General features: G+C 40.6%; 1 protein-coding gene and 1 pseudogene across 2 annotated transcripts in view; one reads left to right on the top strand and one right to left on the bottom strand.

Moving 5' to 3' along the window:
- The window catches only part of ITCH (itchy E3 ubiquitin protein ligase), a 132,772-nt gene that overhangs the window by 90,909 nt on the left and 22,273 nt on the right, over nucleotides 1-19,590 (bottom strand). The gene's annotated exons all lie outside the window — the stretch shown is intronic.
- LOC105865829 (1-acyl-sn-glycerol-3-phosphate acyltransferase epsilon pseudogene) overlaps nucleotides 4,444-19,590 on the top strand; it is a 36,835-nt pseudogene continuing 21,688 nt past the window's right edge.

Genomic DNA, 19,590 nt, shown 5'->3' with positions numbered 1-19,590 from the left:
TAGTAGTCACCCACAGCATAAAAGAAATGAGACGTAACATAAAAGCCTTAACACTACATTACACAAAATATTCTGATTCAAACAGCTTGTTATAGAAAGGGCCCTCAAAGATATCATTACCACATTCTGTAGTTATTAACTGCCTCCTCCATACCCAAAAGCCTATTTGCCACAGACCTACTATATTAAGAGGCAGTGAAGGCTGGGCGCGGTGGCTCACGCCTATAATCCTAGCACTCTGTGAGTCTTAGGGGTTGAGGTCAGTAGTTCGGAACCAGCCTGAGCAAGAGCAAGACCCCGTCTCTACTATAAATAGAAAGAAATTAATTGGCCAGCTATATATAGAAAAAAATTAGCCAGGCATGGTGGCACATGCCTGTAGTCCCAGCTACTCGGGAGGCTGAGGCAGGAGGATTGCTTGAGCCCAGGAGTTTGAGGTTGCTGTGAGCTAGGCTGACGCCACGGCACTCACTCTAGCCTGGGCAACAAAGCGAGACTCTGTCTCACACACACAAAAAAAGAGGCAGGGAAAAAACTCCAACATTTGGGTGATTTTCTGCATAATAAAAAAATACTATTCTAGTTGCTAATGTATATCAACAGTTTATTGCTAGAAATGTTAAGAACAGTGTAAATTTACTCTAAACATTAACATTAATTACAAAGTTGCCAAAAGATAAAAATCTCTACAAACTTTGTAACTCAAATTAACTTCATACAGAAGATTAATGAAAGTATATAGCACTTTGGGAGGCTGAGGCAAGAGGATCGCTCAAGGTCAGGAGTTCGAAACCAGCTTGAGCAAGATAGAGACCCCGTCTCTACTAAAAATAGAAAGAAATTAATTGGCTAACTAAAATATATACAAAAAATTAGCTGGGCATGGTGGCACACACCTGTAGTCCCAGCTACTCGGGAGGCTGAGGCAGGAGGATGGCTTGAGCCCAGGAGTTTGAGGTTGCTGTGAACTAGGCTGACGCCATGGCACTATAGCCCAGGCAACAAAGCGAGACTCTGTCTCAAAAAAAAAAAAAAAAAAAAAAAATTAAAAAAAGAAAAAAAAAGATTAAGGAAAGTATAGATTGCAGATATTAGGAACAATGATTCTCTTCAGATGATTTCAGAGAATCACTATGGTAGAACTGTGAGGTGCTTGCCAAAAACATGCTAACACTTTCAATAACTTACATACTTAAACATATTAGTTTTACATAATTAAAATGCATCAAGTATTTTACATTCTTAAAAAGAATAAAAGTCACCATTTGTACAATAGCAAAGAAATTAGAAACAGGCTAAATATTAATTGGCAACCAGTTAAATAAATCACATACCCATACAGAACAGACTGCTATGCAGCCACTATTATAAAATAGCTTATTGGAAAAGGACGACGAGGAGGAGAGAATAAATAAATAAATAAAATAGCTTATTAATGACTGAAATAGAAAGAATCCAAAAACATTTTTTTAAGTTGTAGGAAATGTACAGTATGATGTTATTTTTGCCAACAAAAACAAATTATATATTCCTATAGGTACATATACTTATAGATAAATGCAGAAAAGTATACATCCCAAACTGGTAAAAGCAGTTAGTTACCTTTGTGGAAGAGGGTATCTGTATACTTAAGAAAGTGGTCACAGGCAACTTTAGTTTTGTATGTATTGCTTGAATTTTTTAAAATAAAATATGTACCATTAATGACTTGTACAATTTAAAAAACAGGCAAAAACAGAAGGAAAATAGAGATTCAATACTTCAAGTCCCATCTTCTCCCCTGAGCTCCAGACTCTTAGGTCTAACATCTATAGCTGCATACATGGTTGAATGATTAAATCTAAATCTAAACTCTCCATACCTGAGCACACCTACTCCAGCCTTAACAGCACCACCATCCATCCAGTTGCTTAAGTCAACAATACAGGAATTATCATTTATTATTCTTTCTCTCACCACATTCTAATAATTCTACCTGAAAAATATAACCCTACTGTATGCCTAAAATATATACCTTCTTTTCTCTCTCTTTTTCTTTTTTTTTTGAGACAGGGTCTCACTCTGTTGCCTGAGCTAGAGTGCAGTGGCACTATCACAGCTCACTGCAGCCTCAAACTCCTGGGCTGAAGAGATCCTCCTGCCTCAGTCTCTACAGTGTTTAACTGAAGTCTAGTTCACATTAAGGTTCACTCTTTGTCTTGTACAATTCAATGGGTGTTGACAGATGCACAATGCCATGTATATACAATTGCAGTATCATACAGAGTAGTCTCATCACTGTAAAAATCCCTTAGGCATCGCCTATTCATCACTCTCTCCTCTCCCTGAACCACTGATCGGTTTACTGTCTCTGGTTTTGCCTCATCCATAATGTCAAACGGTTTGGCTCATATACTATGGAGTTTTTCCAGGCTGATTTCTTTTACTCAGCAATATGATTTAAGGCTTCTCCATGTCTTTTCATGGTTTGACATTTTTTATTTCTTTTGCTGAATAATATACCATTGTATACTTATACCACAGTTGATCCATTCACCTATTGAAGAACATCCCAGTTACTTCCAGTTTGGGGCAACTATGAATAAAGTTGCTATAAAATACTTATTTGCAGGTCACTGTGTGGACATAAGTTTTCAACTCGATTGGGTAAATAGAAACACAACTGCTGGATGATAATGGTGTTATGTTTTGGCTTTGTAAAATACTGTCAAATGGTCTTCCAAAGTGGCAGTACCACTTTTCATTCCCATCAGGATTGAAGGAGAATCCCTGTTGCTCTGTATCCTCACCAGCATTTAGTACTGTCCCTTTGTTTGGGGGGAATTTAACCATTCTAATAGGTGTACAGTGATATTTCATTAGTTTTAATTTGCAATTCCCTTATGATATGATGCTATATGATGTTGAGTATCTTTTTATATGCTTATTTGCCATCTACATGCATCTCTGTATAGATGGCAAATAAGCATATAAAAAGATACAAATAAGCATATATATATATATAATAGAGAGAGAGAGAGAGAGAGAGAGAGAGAGAGAGAGAGAGAGAGAGAGAGAGAGAGAGAGTGAGTTTGGTGATGTTTCTGTTAATACCTTTTGCCTACTTTTTAAATGAGTTGTTTTATTACTGGTGTGTTTTAGGAGTTCCTTGTATATTTTAGATACAAGCCTTTTATCAGCTATGTTTTTCTCACAGCCTATGGTTTCTCTTTTCATTCACTTAACAGTGCCTTTCTTAGACCAGAAGATTTAATTTTAATAAAGTCCAACTTATCAATTTTTTCTTTCTAGGTCATGCTTTTGGTATTATATCTAAAAACTCATCACCATCTCTTCAAGAAATGGTGCTGTGAAAACTAGATTCCACATGTAAAAGAATGAAGTTGGACCTCTACCTCATACCATTACAAAAATTATAATAAAAATGGATCAAAGGAGGAAAAAAATAGACGTTATTCACAAGGACTTGTGGTTGTGTGCTTTGACCTGTCTGGTAGCTCACTGAAGGATTGGTTCAGGGCTTGCCTCTGTTTCCTCTGCCTCAGAGCTTACTCAGGATGAGGCACCTTTTCAAGCAGTGTTTATTAAAATCATTTAAAGGAACTGACCAGGCGAGGTGGCTCATGCCTGTAATCCTAGCACTCAGGGAGGCTGAGGCAGGAGGATCCCTCAAGGTCAGGAGTTCGAAACCAGCCTGAGCAAGAGCAAGACCCCATCTCTACTAAAAATAGAAAGAAATTAATTGGCCAACTAAAAATATATAGAAATAATTAGCCGAGCATGGTGGTGCATGCCTGTAATCCCAGCTACTCGGGAGGCTGAGGCAGAAGGATTGCTTGAGCCCAGGAGTTTGAGGTTGCTGTAAGCTAGGCTGACTCCACAGCACTCTAGCCCGGGCAACAAAGTGAGACTGTCTCTAAAATAAAATAAAATAAAATAAAATAAAATAAAATAAAATAAAATAAAATAAAATAAAATAAAATAAAATAAAATAAAGCCATATGTATCAAACACTGCAACTGGGGCAAGGGATAACAGGTACAGCATATAAGAAGAGTAAAAAGAGTGGGAAGGAAGAAGCTAGGGAAGGAGACTCTGGGGGAATGGAAAGGTATGGAGGATGTGTGTGTGTTAATGAAAGGAGACCCCTAGTAGGGGGCTGTGGTGACAGCTGAGGGTCAGGGGTGTGAGCGCTGCTGAGCTACCTAGCCTAGCCTTGCAGCCAAGCGGCATACTGGCCCTGCGCTTGCCCGCCTCTTGGTGGCGGCGGGGCTCGGCTCTTGTGGCTGAGGGCGGGGGGTCAGGGGTCGGGAGTGGGCGGCGAGGCTGGGCGTCTGGGTGGCCCAGCCTGGGCGGTGAGGGGCGGCTGAAGGCCGGGCTGGCCCTGGCTAAGGGCCCTGGGCAAGGAGAGCAGGCGGAGCCCTCCGCCGCTTCGCCGGGAAGATGCTGCTGCTCCACACGTACTTGATGCGCTACCTGCTGCTGCTATCTGCTGCCGAGCGTCCACCTACAAGCTGGCCTGGTGGCTGCTCTCCGCCTTCCCGCCCGCCCGCTTCTAACGAGGCAGTGGACAACCAGCTGTTGACAACTGCATCTACCAGAGCATGGTGCTCTTCTTCTTCAAGAACTATACTGGGGTGCAGATATTGCTATATGGAGATTTGCCAGAAAATAAAGAAAGTATAATATATTTAGCAAATGATCAAAGCACAGTTAACTGGATTGTTGCTGATATCTTAGCCATTAGGCAGAATGCTCTCGGACATGTGGGCTATGTGCTGAAAGACTGGTTAAAATGGCTTCCATTGTATGGGTGTTATTTTCCTCAGCATGGAAGGATCTAAGTAAAGCGAAGTGCCAAATTTAATGAAAAAGAAATGAGAAACAAGCTGCAGAGCTACGTGAACACAGGAACTCCGATGTATCTTGTGATTTTTCCCGGAAGATACAAGATATAATCCACGACAAACAAAAGTCCTTTCAGCTAGTCAGGCATTTGCTGCTGAAAAAGGCCTTGCAGTATTAAAATATGTGCTGACACCACGAATAAAGGCAACTTATGTTGCTTTTGATTCTATGAAGAATTACTTAGATGCAATTTATGATGTTACAGTGGTGTATGAAGGGAAAGATGACAGAGGGCAGCGCAAAGAGTCCCAGTCCATGACTGAATTTCTCTGCAAAGAATACTCAAAAATTCACATTTATATTGATCGTATAGACAAAAAAGATGTCCCAGAAGAGCAAGAACATATGAGAAGATGGCTTCATGAACGTTTTGAAATAAAAGATAAGATGCTTATAGAATTCTATGATTCACCAGATCCAGAAAGAAGAAACAAATTTCCTGGGAAAAGTGTAAATTCCAAATTAAGTATCAAGAAGACTTTGGGGGGGGGGGCGGAGCAAGATGGTGGACGAATAACACAGCCAAACAGAGTCTCTCTGCAGAAAAGACAGATTCTAGCAGAAATTAGAGGAAAGAAGCAAGAAGACGAGCATACAGCGGACAAGGGCCGAAAGGAGGGGTACCTGAGACCCCGGGAGACTCCACGGGAGGAGGCTGCGGAGGAGAACTGGAGGCTGAGACCACCGGAGCAGCCCGGAGACCAGCGGCAAGGGTAGGTGGATTTGCTGTTTCCCCTCCCCTGCATTTGGGACTGCTGGTGGGCTCCCCAGCGGGCGGAGAGACCTGCGGACACCAGCCCAGAGACCGCCGCAGCCGCCAGCCAGCGGTGAGCTTGTAGCAGACGTGGCACCAGGTTCCCAACTTCCTCTGGGCACCTCCGTGTGCACAGACCCAAGCCGCGCGGCAGGCACCATATTGCCTTCTCCTCCCCTCCGCCGACCCTACCCGAGGCTGCCCAGAGAGATAATATAGCCACCAGCCGGAGGCACCTCCAGGGAACGGGACTTTCCCTCTTGGGACCGTATAGCTGACTCAGGGGAACTCAGACTGTGAGCTCCCTACTCGCCAGCCCTCCCAGGTGCTGCTGGCACGGTGTTCCCAGGAGAACGGTGCCCACTCAGAGGCTGAGAGACATAGACCCAGCTTGGGCTCCCTGTGGGTGAATTGGGACCGGAAATCCTCTCCCTGGTAGGGATACAGTTTGAACTCTGGGACCCAGAGGTCGGACCTGCAGACCAGATTCCCTGCACCGAGGGCTAGCATTGCCCAGGGCACAGAAAGATCATACGTGAACAGCCTACTGAGGTGTGTGTGCCTCCAGGGGCGGATCGGCGTCCTAGAGGGCAACCCTCCTCCCAGGAGGAGGCCGTGCGCCCAACCCAGGTGGCGGTCCTGTGCAGGGAACCTCCCCGCCGACATCACGGTCCCGGGAGGCCTGGTGGCTTGTGGTCTGGCCTGCTGGCAGAGACCCAGGAGTAGCTGCGGACTTGGGGAGGGTGGAAAGAAGCGAGGCCCTCTCCAGACTGCCAGTCTCAGACAGCCCCGCCCCCACACCCAGACTTTCTGGCTGAGAGGGACCATTCCAGCCCCGCCCTGACAGCTTTCCCTGGAAGCGGAGAACAGAACTTTGACCCCTGCTAACGGCCTGAGGGCAGGCTTACACAAAATCCACAGCATAGCCTGTTCATCCAAGCAAACGCCACCTACTGACAGGGACGGCATCCTGCACAGCCTTTTCACGGCACCCACTGACTCAATATACAGGGAGTGGTCCAATTTCACCCACAGACACCACCTAACGCCTCAGAAACTAAACAAGGTGTGTGAATACCCAAACAATAACTTAAAAAAGAAACAACAACTGATTGACATGGGAAGAAATCAGCGAAAGAACTCAGGAAATATGAAGAACCAAACGGAAAACACACCCCCAAAGAGGAGCACCAGCCCCCTAGAAACGGACACCAACCAAAATCAGGAAACCAATATGACAGAAGAGGAATTTCGTATGTGGATCATAAGAACACTCACCGAGCTGAAACAACAACTCAATAACCAACATAAAGAAACCACAAAAAGCCTACAGGATATGGGAAAAGAAATAGACACAATGAAGAAAAGTAGGCCGGGCGCTGTGGCTCACGCCTGTAATCCTAGCTCTTGGGAGGCCGAGGCAGGCGGATTGCTCAAGGTCAGGAGTTCAAAACCAGCCTGAGCAAGAGCGAGACCCCGTCTCTACTATAAATAGAAAGAAATTAATTGGCCAACTGATATATATGTAAAAAATTAGCCAGGCATGGTGGCGCATGCCTGTAGTCCCAGCTACTCGGGAGGCTGAGGCAGAAGGATCACTCAAGCCCAGGAGTTTGAGGTTGCTGTGAGCTAGGCTGACGCCACGGCACTCACTCTAGCCTGGACAACAAAGTGAGACTCTGTCGCAAAAAAAAAAAAAAAAAAAAAAATGAAGAAAAGTATAACCGAACTCCTGGAAATGAAGAATCAATTCAAGGAACTACAAAATACAGTGGAAAGTCTCAAGAACAGGGTAGATGAAACAGAAGAAAGAATCTCAGAGTTTGAAGATAACACCCTCCAATTAAATAAATCAGTCACAGAAATAGAGCAGAGAAACAAGAGAAAAGAGCAAAGCCTACAAGAGCTGTGGGATTATGTGAAGAAACCTAATGTGAGGGTTATAGGCTTACAAGAAGGGGAATAAGACAACACTCAAGGGTTGGACAAGCTGTTTGAAGATATAATAGAGGAAAATTTCCCAGGCCTTGCTCAAAATCTTGATATACAAGTTCAAGAAGCTCAGAGGACCCCTGGGAGATTCAATGCAAACAGGAAGACGTCACGACATGCAGTCATCAGATTGACCAAAGTATCAACCAAAGAGGCCCTTCTAAGAGCTGTAAGACAAAAGAAGCAAGTAACATACAAGGGAAAGCCAATTCGAATAACATCAGACTTCTCTAATGAGACCTTACAAGCAAGGAGAGACTGGGGCCCCATTCTCACTCTTTTGAAACAAAACAATGCCCAGCCTAGAATATTATTCCCTGCAAAACTAAGCTTCGTATATGAGGGAGAAATAAAAACATTCTCAGACAAGCAAAGGCTCAGAGAATTCACCAAGACAAGACCAGCCCTACAAGAAGTACTTAAAACAGCGTTACGTATAGAACATCATAATAATAACCCACGAATATAAAAACAACCAAAACCCAAAGATATTAAAGGCCAGATATTACAATGGCTCAAGACAGAACTCATAGCAACAACATCCAACCCAACAGAATGAACAGTAATCTACCTTACCTATCAGTTCTCTCAATAAATGTGAATGGCTTAAACTCTCCACTCAAGAGATATAGGCTGGCTGAATGGATAAGAAAATACAGGCCAAGTATATGCTGTCTTCAGGAAACACATCTAACCTGCAAGGATACATATAGACTAAAAATAAAAGGGTGGAGATCAATATTCCAAGCAAATAGAAGCCAAAAGAAGGCTGGTGTGGCAGTTCTAATTTCAGACGATTTAGTTTTTAAACTAACAAAAGTAGTGAAAGACAAAGAGGGTCATTATATAATGGTGAAGGGCACAGTTCATCAAGAAGAGATAACAATTTTAAATATATATGCACCCAACTTAGGTGCACCCAGATTCATAAAGCAAACCTTACTGGAGCTAAGCAAATGGATTAATAGCAGCTCCATAATCACTGGAGATTTCAACACCCCACTGACGGCACGAAACAGATCCTCCAAACAGAAAATTAATAAAGAAATAATGGACTTAAACAAAACTCTAGAACAATTGGGTCTGACTGACATTTACAGAACATTCTACCCAAAATCCACTGAATATACGTTCTTCTCATCAGCTCACGGGACATTCTCTAAGATTGACCATATCCTAGGACACAAAGAAAATCTCAAGAAATTTAAAAAAATAGAAATCATACCATGTACCTTCTCAGATCACAGTGGAATAAAACTAGAAATCAACCCTAACAGAAACTCACATTTCTACACAAAAAAGTGGAAATTAAACAACCTCCTACTAAATGATTACTACATAAATGAAGAAATCAAGACGGAAATAAAAAAATTCTATGAAGAAAACGACAATGGAGAGACAAGTTATCAACTCCTCTGGGACACAGCTAAAGCAGTTCTGAGAGGAAAGTTTATCTCCATAAATGCCTATAACCAAAAGTTAAGAAGATCACAAATAGACAATCTAATGAAACGACTCAAAGAGCTGGAAAAAGAAGAACAGACGAACCCCAAACCCAGCAGAAGAAGTGAAATCAACAAGATCAAATCAGAACTAAACGAAATTGAAAACAGGGAAGCTATTCAGGAGATTAATAAAACAAAAAGTTGGTTCTTTGAAAAAATAAACAAAGTTGACACACCATTGGCTAAGCTAACGAAAAGCAGAAAAGAGAAATCTCTAATAAGCTCCATCAGGAACAAAAAAGGAGATATCACAACTGATCCCAAAGAGATACAAGATACAATTTATGAATACTACAAAAATCTTTATGCACACAAACTGGAAAATGTGGAGGAAATGGACAAATTTCTAGAAACACACAGCCTCCCTAGGCTCAACCAGGAAGAAATAGATTCCCTGAACAGACCAATCTCAACAGCTGAAATAGAAACAGCAATTAAAAATCTCCCTAAAAAGAAAAGTCCCGGTCCAGATGGCTTCACACCCGAATTTTACCACACTTACAAAGAAGAACTAGTACCTATCTTGCAGAAACTATTCCACAACATCGACAAGAATGGAAACCTCCCTGACACATTTTATGAAGCGAATATTACTCTGATACCCAAACCAGGAAAGGATGCAACAAAAAAAGAAAACTACAGACCAATATCCCTAATGAATATAGATGCAAAAATTTTCAACAAAATCTTAGCTAACCAAATCCAGACACTTATCAAAAAAATAATCCACCACGACCAAGTGGGCTTCATCCCAGGGATGCAGGGATGGTTCAACATACGTAAATCTATAAATGCAATTCACCACATAAACAGAAGCAAAAACAAAGACCACATGATTCTTTCAATAGATGCAGAAAAAGCTTTTGACAAAATTCAACACCCTTTCATGATATGAACACTTAAGAAAATAGGCATAGAAGGGACATACCTAAAAATGATACAAGCCATATATGACAGACCCATAGCCAACATCATACTGAATGGGGAAAAATTGAAATCATTCCCACTTAGAACTGGAACCAGACAAGGCTGCCCACTATCTCCACTTCTGTTCAACATAGTGCTGGAAGTCTTGGCTACAGCAATCAGACAGGAAAATGGAATCAAAGGTATCCAAATAGGGGCAGAAGAGATCAAACTTTCACTGTTTGCTGATGATATGATATTGTATCTAGAAAACCCCAAAGATTCAACCAAGAAACTCCTGGAACTGATCAATGAATTTAGTAAAGTCTCAGGATACAAAATTAATACACAGAAATCAGAGGCATTCATATACGCCAACAACAATCTAATTGAGAACCAAATCAAAGACTCAATTCCCTTCACAATAGCAACAAAGAAATTAAAGTACCTAGGAATATACTTAACCAAGGACGTAAAAGACCTCTACAGGGAGAACTATGAAACACTGAGGAAGGAAATAGCAGAGGATGTAAACAGATGGAAATCCATACCATGCTCGTGGATCGGCAGACTCAATATCATCAAAATGTCTATACTACCCAAACTGATCTACAGATTCAATGCAATACCTATTAAAATCCCATCAGCATTCTTCACAGATATAGAAAAAATAATTTTACGCTTTGTATGGAACCAAAGAAGACCCCGAATATCAAGAGCAATTCTAGGCAACAAAAACAAAATGGGAGGCATTAACATGCCAGATATCAAACTATACTACAAAGCTGTAGTAATTAAAACAATATGGTATTGGCACAAAAATAGAAACATTGACCAGTGGAACAGATGTGAGAATCCTGATATAAAACCATCCTTATATAGCCATCTAATCTTTGATAAAGCAGACAAAAACGTACGCTGGGGAAAAGAATCCCTCTTCAATAAATGGTGCTGGGAAAACTGGATAGCCACCTGTAGAAGGCTAAAACAGGACCCACACCTTTCACCTCTCACAAAAACCAACTCACGCTGGATAACAGACTTAAACCTAAGGTATGAAACTATTAGAACTCTAGAGGAAAAAGTTGGAAACACTCTCCTAGACATCAGCCTTGGCAAAGAGTTTATGAAGAAGTCCCCAAAGGCAATTACAGCAGCAACAAAAATAAATAAATGGGACATGATCAAACTACAAAGTTTCTGCACAGCCAAAGAAATAGTCATGAAAGTAAACAGACAACCTACAGAATGGGAGAAAATTTTTGCATCCTATACATCCGATAAGGGACTGATAACTAGAATATACTTAGAACTCATGAAAATCAGGAAGAAAAAATCAAACAACCCCATTAAAAAGTGGGCAAAGGACTTGAACAGAAATTTTTCTAAAGAAGACAGAAACATGGCCAACAAACATATGAAAAAATGCTCAACATCTCTAATCATCAGGGAAATGCAAATCAAAACCACAATGAGATATCACTTAACCCCAGTGAGAATGGCCTTTATCAAAAAATCTCCAAACAATAAATGCTGGCGTGGTTGTGGAGAGAGAGGAACACTCCTACACTGCTGGTGGGACTGCAAACTAGTTCAACCTCTGTGGAAAGCAATATGGAGATACCTTAAAGCGATACAAGTGAATCTACCATTTGATCCAGCAATCCCATTGCTGGGCATCTACCCAAATGATCCAATGACACTCTACAAAAAAGACACCTGCACTCGAATGTTTATAGCAGCACAATTCATAATTGCAAGGCTGTGGAAACAGCCCAAGTGCCCATCAATCCAAGAATGGATTAATAAAATGTGGTATATGTACACCATGGAGTACTATTCAGCTCTAAGAAACAACGGTGATATAGCACATCTTATATTTTCCTGGTTAGAGCTGGAACCCATACTACTAAGTGAAGTATCCCAAGAATGGAAAAACAAGCACCAGATATATTCTCCAGCAAACTGGTATTAACTGAGTAGCACCTAAGTGGACACATAGGTACTACAGTAATAGGGTATTGGGCAGGTGGGAGGGGGGAAGGGGGTGGGTATATACATACATAATGAGTGAGATGTGCACCATCTGGGGGATGGTCATGATGGAGACTCAGACTTTTGGGGGGAGGGAGGGAAATGGGCATTTATTGAAACCTTAAAATCTGTACCCCCATAATATGCCGAAATAAAAAAAAAAAAAAAGAAGAAGAAGACTTTACCATCAGTATTGATCTTAACTGGTTTAAGGAAACTGTATATAAACACATAGATATATGGAACCTTGCTGGGCTGCTTGTGGGTTAGTATTAAAACATAAACAGGGAGCTGTCTCCAAGCAGTGGGATGTGCTACACTGTCTGTTGTTGGCGGCTGCACATTACATCAGATTGTTTCCTGAATTTAATAAGAAGTATAAATAAAGCCTTGTTGATTGAGAAAAAAAAAAAAAAAGAAAGGAGACAGAAAGGATTTCACTCTGTTACCCAGACTGGAGTGCAGTGATGTGATCATAGCTCATCACAACCTCCAACTCCCAGGGCTCAAGTGATCCTTCTAGCTCAGCCTGCCTAGTGGCTAGAACTACAAGGGCATGCCACCATGCCCAGCTAATATTTTTATTTTTGTAGAGATAGGGTCTTGCTGTGTTGTTTAGGCTGGTCTCAGACTTCTTTTTTTTTTTTGAGACAGAGTCTCACTTTGTTGCCCAGGCTAGAGTGAGTGCTGTGGCGTCAGCCTAGCTCACAGCAACCTCAAACTCCTGGGCTCAAGTGATCCTACTGCCTCAGCCTCCCGAGTAGCTGGGACTACAGGCATGCGCCACCATGCCCAGCTAATTGTTTCTATATATATTAGTTGGCCAATTAATTTCTTTCTACTTATAGTAGAGACAGGGTCTCACTCTTGCTCAGGCTGGTTTCGAACTCCTGACCTGGAGCAATCCCGCCTCAGTCTCTCAGAGTGCTAAGATTACAGGCGTGAGCCACTGCGCCCGGCCTGGTCTTGGACTTCTAACCTCAAACAATCCTCTCACCTCAGCTTCTCAAAGTACTGAGATTACAGGCGTAAGCCACCAGGTCTGTACAGAATAAGGGCTTTGAAAAGCTCCCAGACAATGTGGGAAAGCTAGAAGGCCCTAGAAGGCCATGCACATGCCCAGGGTTACATTAATGCTCAGAAAAGACTTGAAAAAACCTAAGCTCTTAACTCTGACTGAAATTCTGGCTCCATGCATGTAGGAAGTGCATTAGCCATAGTTTTAAACTGCCTGGCTAAGCACTGGAGTGCCCCAACAGCCAAATCTGCAAACATTGGGAGGGTTTTTGAGGGGGAAAGGGAGATTCCAGGAGTTGAAGACAACCTTCCAAATCACTAGCTGACTAAGCTAACAGAACACAAACATCAATGGTCACACATGATGAAAAATATAGACTTCACAAAATTATTTCAGGAAAGTCACTAAACAAGCAAACAACAACCACCATAACAAGCAGAAAGAACCAACCATGAGGTAAAGGAAGAATCTGATTTTAAAGGCTGCCACATATTATACAACACTCAAAATGTCCAGTTCTCATACTAGTGAAGTGAATTGAACAGCACATTAAAAGAATCATATGCCACAACCAAATGTCATTCATCCTGGCATGCAAGGATGATCTGACAAATAAAAATCATTCGATGCGATATAAATGCATTAACAAAATGAAGGATAAAAATCACATGATCACCTCAATAGATATAGAAAAATCATCTGACAAAATCTGATACCCTTTCATAATAAAAATTCTCAACAAACTAGGAATAGAAGGAAATTACCTCAATATAATAAAGGCCATCTATGAAAAGCCCAGCTAGCATCATACTTAATGTTTAGAAACTGAAAGCTTTTCCTCTAAGATCAGGAACAAGGCAAAGATGTCTACTCTTGCCACTTCTATTCAACAAAGTATGAGAAATCCTAGCCAGAACAATTAGACAAGAAAAAGAAAAAATTAAAAAGCATCAAAATTGAAAAAGTAGTGCAATTATTTCTGTTAGCAGATGACAAAAGACTAAAGACTCCACTAAAAAACTGTTAGAACTAGTTAACGAATTCAGTAAAGTTGGAGGATACAAAAATTGACATATAAAAATCTGTAGCATTTCCATACACTAACAATAAACTGTTCGAAAAAGATATTAAGAAAACAATCTCCTCTACAATAGCATCAAAAAGAATAAAATACTTAGGAATAAAATCCCAAGGAGGTAAAAGACTTGGACACTAAACACTACAAAACACTGATGAAGGGAATTAAAGAAGACACAAATAGATGGAAAGGGGTTGTAGTGGGCTATGATGACACCACTGCACTCTAGCCTGGGCAACAAAGTGAGACCTTGTCTCAAAAATAATAATAATGAATTTTTAAAATAAGAGACAAAAAAAAATTAAGGTAATTTTTTTTATTTTTCTAGACTAAAATCCTGGTTCATGGATTAGAAGATAATACTATTAAAATAAGATTATTCAAAGCAATCTACAGATTCAATGTAATCCCAATCAAAATCAATAGCCTTTTTTTTAAACAGAAATAGAAAAACAATCCTAAATTTCACACAGAACTAAAAATGACCCCAAATAGCCAAAACAATCTTAAGAATAAAGCGGCAGGCATCCCACTTTCTAATTTCAAACTATATTATAAAGCCACAGTAATTAAAATAGTATGGTACTGGCATAAACACAAACAGACCAATGGAACGGAATTGAGAGCCCAGAAATAAACCCACACATCTACAGTCCACTGATCTTCAACAAGTGTACAATGGGGATGTGCCACAATGAGATACTGCTTCACACCCACTAGGATGACTATGATAAAAATGACAGATAACAAGTGTTAAAAAGGATGTGGAGAAACTGGAAACCTCATACATCATTGATGAGAATGTAAATTGCACACCTGTTATGGAAAACAAAAAGTTAGACACAGAATTACCATATGATCCAGCAAGCCAAGAGAAGTGAAAACACATCCTCACAAAAACTTGTACACAAATGTTCACAGCATTATACCTAACAGCCAAACAGTGGATGCAACCCAAATGCCCATCAACTAATGAATGGATATATAAGATGTGTTATATTCATACAGTGGAATATTATTCAGCAATAAAAAGAAATGAAGCACTTAAGAATGCTACATCATGGATAAACTTTGAAAATACTATCCAAAGTGAAAGAATCCCAAACGCGGCATTGGTGGTATAGTGGTTAGCATAGCTGCCTTCCAAAGTGAAAGAAGCCAGTCACAAAGGACCATATATTGTATAATTCCATTTATATGAAATGTCCAGAACAGGCAAATCTATAGAGATAGTAAGTAGATTATTGGTGGCCTAGAGCTGACAGGATGGAGAAATGGAGACAACAGCTAAGAGACAGGGTTTTCTGGGGGAGCGTAATATTTTAAAATTGATTGTAGTGATTAATGTACAACTCTGGATATACTAAAAGCCACTGATTTGTAGAGTTTATATTTGTATAAACTATATATTGTATATGTGAACTGCATCTCAATTGTATTCTGTATGGTATATTAACTGTATGTCAATAAAGCTGTTAAAAATAACACAAAAACAGTCCAGGTGCAGTGGCTCACGCCTGTTATCCCAGCAATTTAGGAGGCTAAGGCAGGAGGATCACTTGAGACCAGGAGTTTGAGAACAGCGTGGGCAACATAGTGAGACCTCGTCTTTACCAAAAAGAGAAAAATTAGCTGGGCGTGGTGGCACATGCCTGTAGTCCCAGATACTCGGGAGGTTGAGGCAGGAGTTCAAGGCTGCAGTGAGCAATGATCATACCACTATACTTCATTCAGCCTGGGCAACCAAGCAAGATCCTATCTCTAAAAAAAATAAAGAAAATTAAAAAAGAAAGAATTAACCACAAAAATTAATGGAATACCAATTAAAGAATAGTAAGCCCCAGCTCTGCCATTAACTATAAATATTAGAAACAAAACGTTTAATTCACAGCCAATTTGGATGTCTTCCTAAAAACTGAGAGAATCTATATAATACAATTAATAATAACCTAGAAAACTGACAAGTATCATGGACAAAGTCAGAAGCAGTAAACCTTTTAAGTGAAAAAAGTAAAAATTTTTATCTCAAAAGCCAACTATTTTTGGGTTACTATTCAAATTGTGAACATAAAACATATTCTTAACAGCACAAGAAAAATAGGTTTGACACCACTGGAATTCAGGTGGAGATAAAAGAGAAAGAACATATAGGACAGGCGGTGGCTCACAAATTCTGGGAGGCCAAGGCAGGAGGAGGATTGTTTAAACTGAGAAGTTCGAGACTAGCTTGATCAAGAGTGAGAGGCGCGGTGGCTCACGCCTGTAATCCTAGCACTCTGGGAGGCCAAGGCGGGCGCATTGCTCGAGGTCAGGAGTCCGAAACCAGCCTGAGCAAGAGCGAGACCCCGTCTCTACTATAAATAGAAAGAAATTAATTGGCCAACTAATATATATAGCAAAAAAAATTAGCCGAGGATGGTGGCACATGCCTATAGTCCCAGCTACTTGGGAGGCTGAGGCAGTAGGATTGCTTGAGCCCAGGAGTTTGAGGTTGCTGTGAGCTAGGCTGACGCCACAGCACTCACTCTAGCGTGGGCAACAAAGCCAGACTCTGTCTCAAAAAAAAAAACAACAAAAAAAGCAAAACAGAAGACGATCCTGTCTCTATCAAAAAGAAAAAAAAAAAAAAAACAACCAGAATGTCTGTAGTCCTAGTCACAGACAGGTGAGGTTGAGGAAGAAGGATCACTTAGAGCCCAGGAGTTGGAGTTGGAGGCTATAGTGAGTGACACAGGGCACAAAGTAAGACTCTGTCTCAACTAAAAAAAACAAGGAAACTGAGCACCCCTCCTCACAACCTCCTACCCCTTTTTAAAAAAGGCCAGGAGTGGTGGCTCATGCCTGTAATCCTAGCACTCTGGGAGGCCAAGGCAGGAGGATCGCTTGAGATCAGGAGTTTGACACCCGGTCTTTACTAAAAACCGAAAAAAATAGCCGGGCAAATAAAAAAAATAGAAACAAAAAATTTAGATGGGCATGGTGGCGAGGGCCAGTAGCCCCAGCTACTAGGGAAGCTGAGGCAGGAGGATCACTTGAGCCCAGGAGTTTGAGGTTGCTATGAGCTAGGCTGACACCATAGTACTTCTAGCCTGGGCAATAGAGCAAGACTCTGTCTCAAAAAATAATAATAATAAAAATAAAAAGATTTGAACTCTTGACCAATTAGAAGTTTAGAAGCTGTGGTAGCCAGCTTCCAAGATGGCCTCAATAATCCTCACCCCATGCTATTCAAACACTTAGGTAATATCCTCCCCCACAGTGAAATGAGGCTTACCTGTACAACCAACAGAATATGGTGGAAGGAATAGTATACCAACTCCAAATCTAGGCCATAAAATTCATTACAATTTTTCCCTTGATCTCTGGGAATGCTTGTTCTGGGGAAAGCTAGCCACCACACAATGAAGACACTCAAGCAGTCCTATGGAGAGGTCCAAGTGAAGATGAAATGAAGCCTCCCATCAGGAGCCAGAACCAATTTGCCAGTCATGAGTAAGCCAACTTAGAAGCAGATCCTTCAGTCTCAGTCAAGACTACAGATGAAAGCAACCCTGTCTGACATATGACTGCAATTACAAGAGAGACCCTTAGGCAGAACTGCTCTGCCAAGCTGCTTCCAAATTCCTAAATCAAAGAAACTGTGAGAGATAATAAATGACTGTTATTATGAGCCACTAAAGTTTTGGAATAATTTATTGCACAGCAATAGAAAACTATATAGTATACTTGCCAAAAAAAATGTTTAACTTGAATCTAATAATAAGTAAATAATAATATTCAAAATGTGTGACATTTTGCAAGTCAACTAGCTTAGACCCTTCAAAAAAGTTAACATTATAAAAAACAAAACAGGTAAGAACTATTATAAAGTAAGAGAGAGACTAAAGAGAAATAACAACCTAAATGTAATGTGTGAACCTTGATTGGTTCCTAGATCTGGGGACAAAACCATAGATTTTTAAAGATAACAGGAAAAATCTGAATATGAATATTAGTTGATATTATGAAATTATGGTTGGTTTTAAAAGTAATAATACATACCATGGTTATATAGGAAAATATCCTTTTTCAGCAATGCAAAAATGTTTAGGGGTAAAATATGATAGCTACGACTTACTTTCTAACGGTTGAACAAAATTTTTTTCTTTTTTTATGGTTAAGCAAAATTGTAAGTACATCTTTCTACCTAGAAAGAGAAAGCAGGCCGGGCGCAGTGGCTCATGCCTATAATCCTAGCACTCTGGGAGGCCGAGGCGGGTGGATCGCTCGAGGTCCGGAGTTCGAAACCAGCCTGAGCAAGAGCGAGATCCCGTCTCTACTATAAATAGAAAGAAATTAATTGGCCAACTAATATATATAGAAAAAATCAGCCGGGCATGGTGGTGTGTGCCTGTAGTCCCAGCTACTCGGGAGGCTGAGGCAGAAGGATTGCTTGAGCCCAGGAGTTTGAGGTTGCTGTGAGCTAGGCTGACGCCACAGCACTCACTCTAGCCTGGGCAAGAAAGCGAGACTCTGTCTCAAAAAAAAGAAAGAAAGAAAGACAGAAAGAAAGAAAGACAGAAAGAAAGAAAGAAAGACAGACAGACAGACAGACAGACAGACAGACAGAAAGAAAGAAAAAAAGACAGACAGACAGACAGAAAGAAAGACAGAAAGAAAGACAGACAGACAGACAGACAGACAGACAGACAGACAGACAGACAGAAAGAAAGACAGACAGACAGACAGACAGACAGACAGACAGACAGAAAGAAAGAAAGAAAGAAAGAAAGAAAGAAAGAAAGAAAGAAAGAAAGAAAGAGAAAGCATATGTAGTAGAATGTTATTAACTGGTAAATCCAAACAAAGTGTTTATAGGTATTCACAGTATTTCCAAATTTTCTTTCAATTTTTGCATAGATTTTTCTTTTTAAATAAAAGGCTAGTTAAGAAAAATATAGAGTACCCTGCCACAATGAGATATCAGGAAACTCCTACTAGAATGCTTAACAAAAGAAAATACTGACAATACCAAGGGCTGGCTAGGATGCAGAGCATCCTCATATATTGCTGGCTGGAATGCAAAATGACATAGCCACTCTGGAAAACATTTTGCCTATTTCTTATGAAGCTCAACACACTTACGGTATGTCCCAGCAATTTCATTCCTGGGTATTTTCCTTAGAGCAGAGGTTCTCAAACAGCTATTTTGCCCCCTGGGACATTTGGCCATATCCAGAGTCATCTCTGTTACAACTTGGGGCTGGAGGAGTGCTACTGGTATCTAGCAGGTAGAAGCCAGGGATTGTTTGAGCTCAGGAGTTCAAGATCAGCCTGAGCAAGAGTGAGACTCCATCTCTACTAAAAATAGAAATAAATTAATCGGCCAACCAAAAATATACATAGAAAAAATTAG

The sequence above is a fragment of the Microcebus murinus genome, chromosome 16 (assembly GCF_040939455.1).
Source record: "Microcebus murinus isolate Inina chromosome 16, M.murinus_Inina_mat1.0, whole genome shotgun sequence".
NCBI lineage: Eukaryota > Metazoa > Chordata > Mammalia > Primates > Cheirogaleidae > Microcebus > Microcebus murinus.
This window is presented reverse-complemented; position numbering and strand designations above follow the sequence as displayed.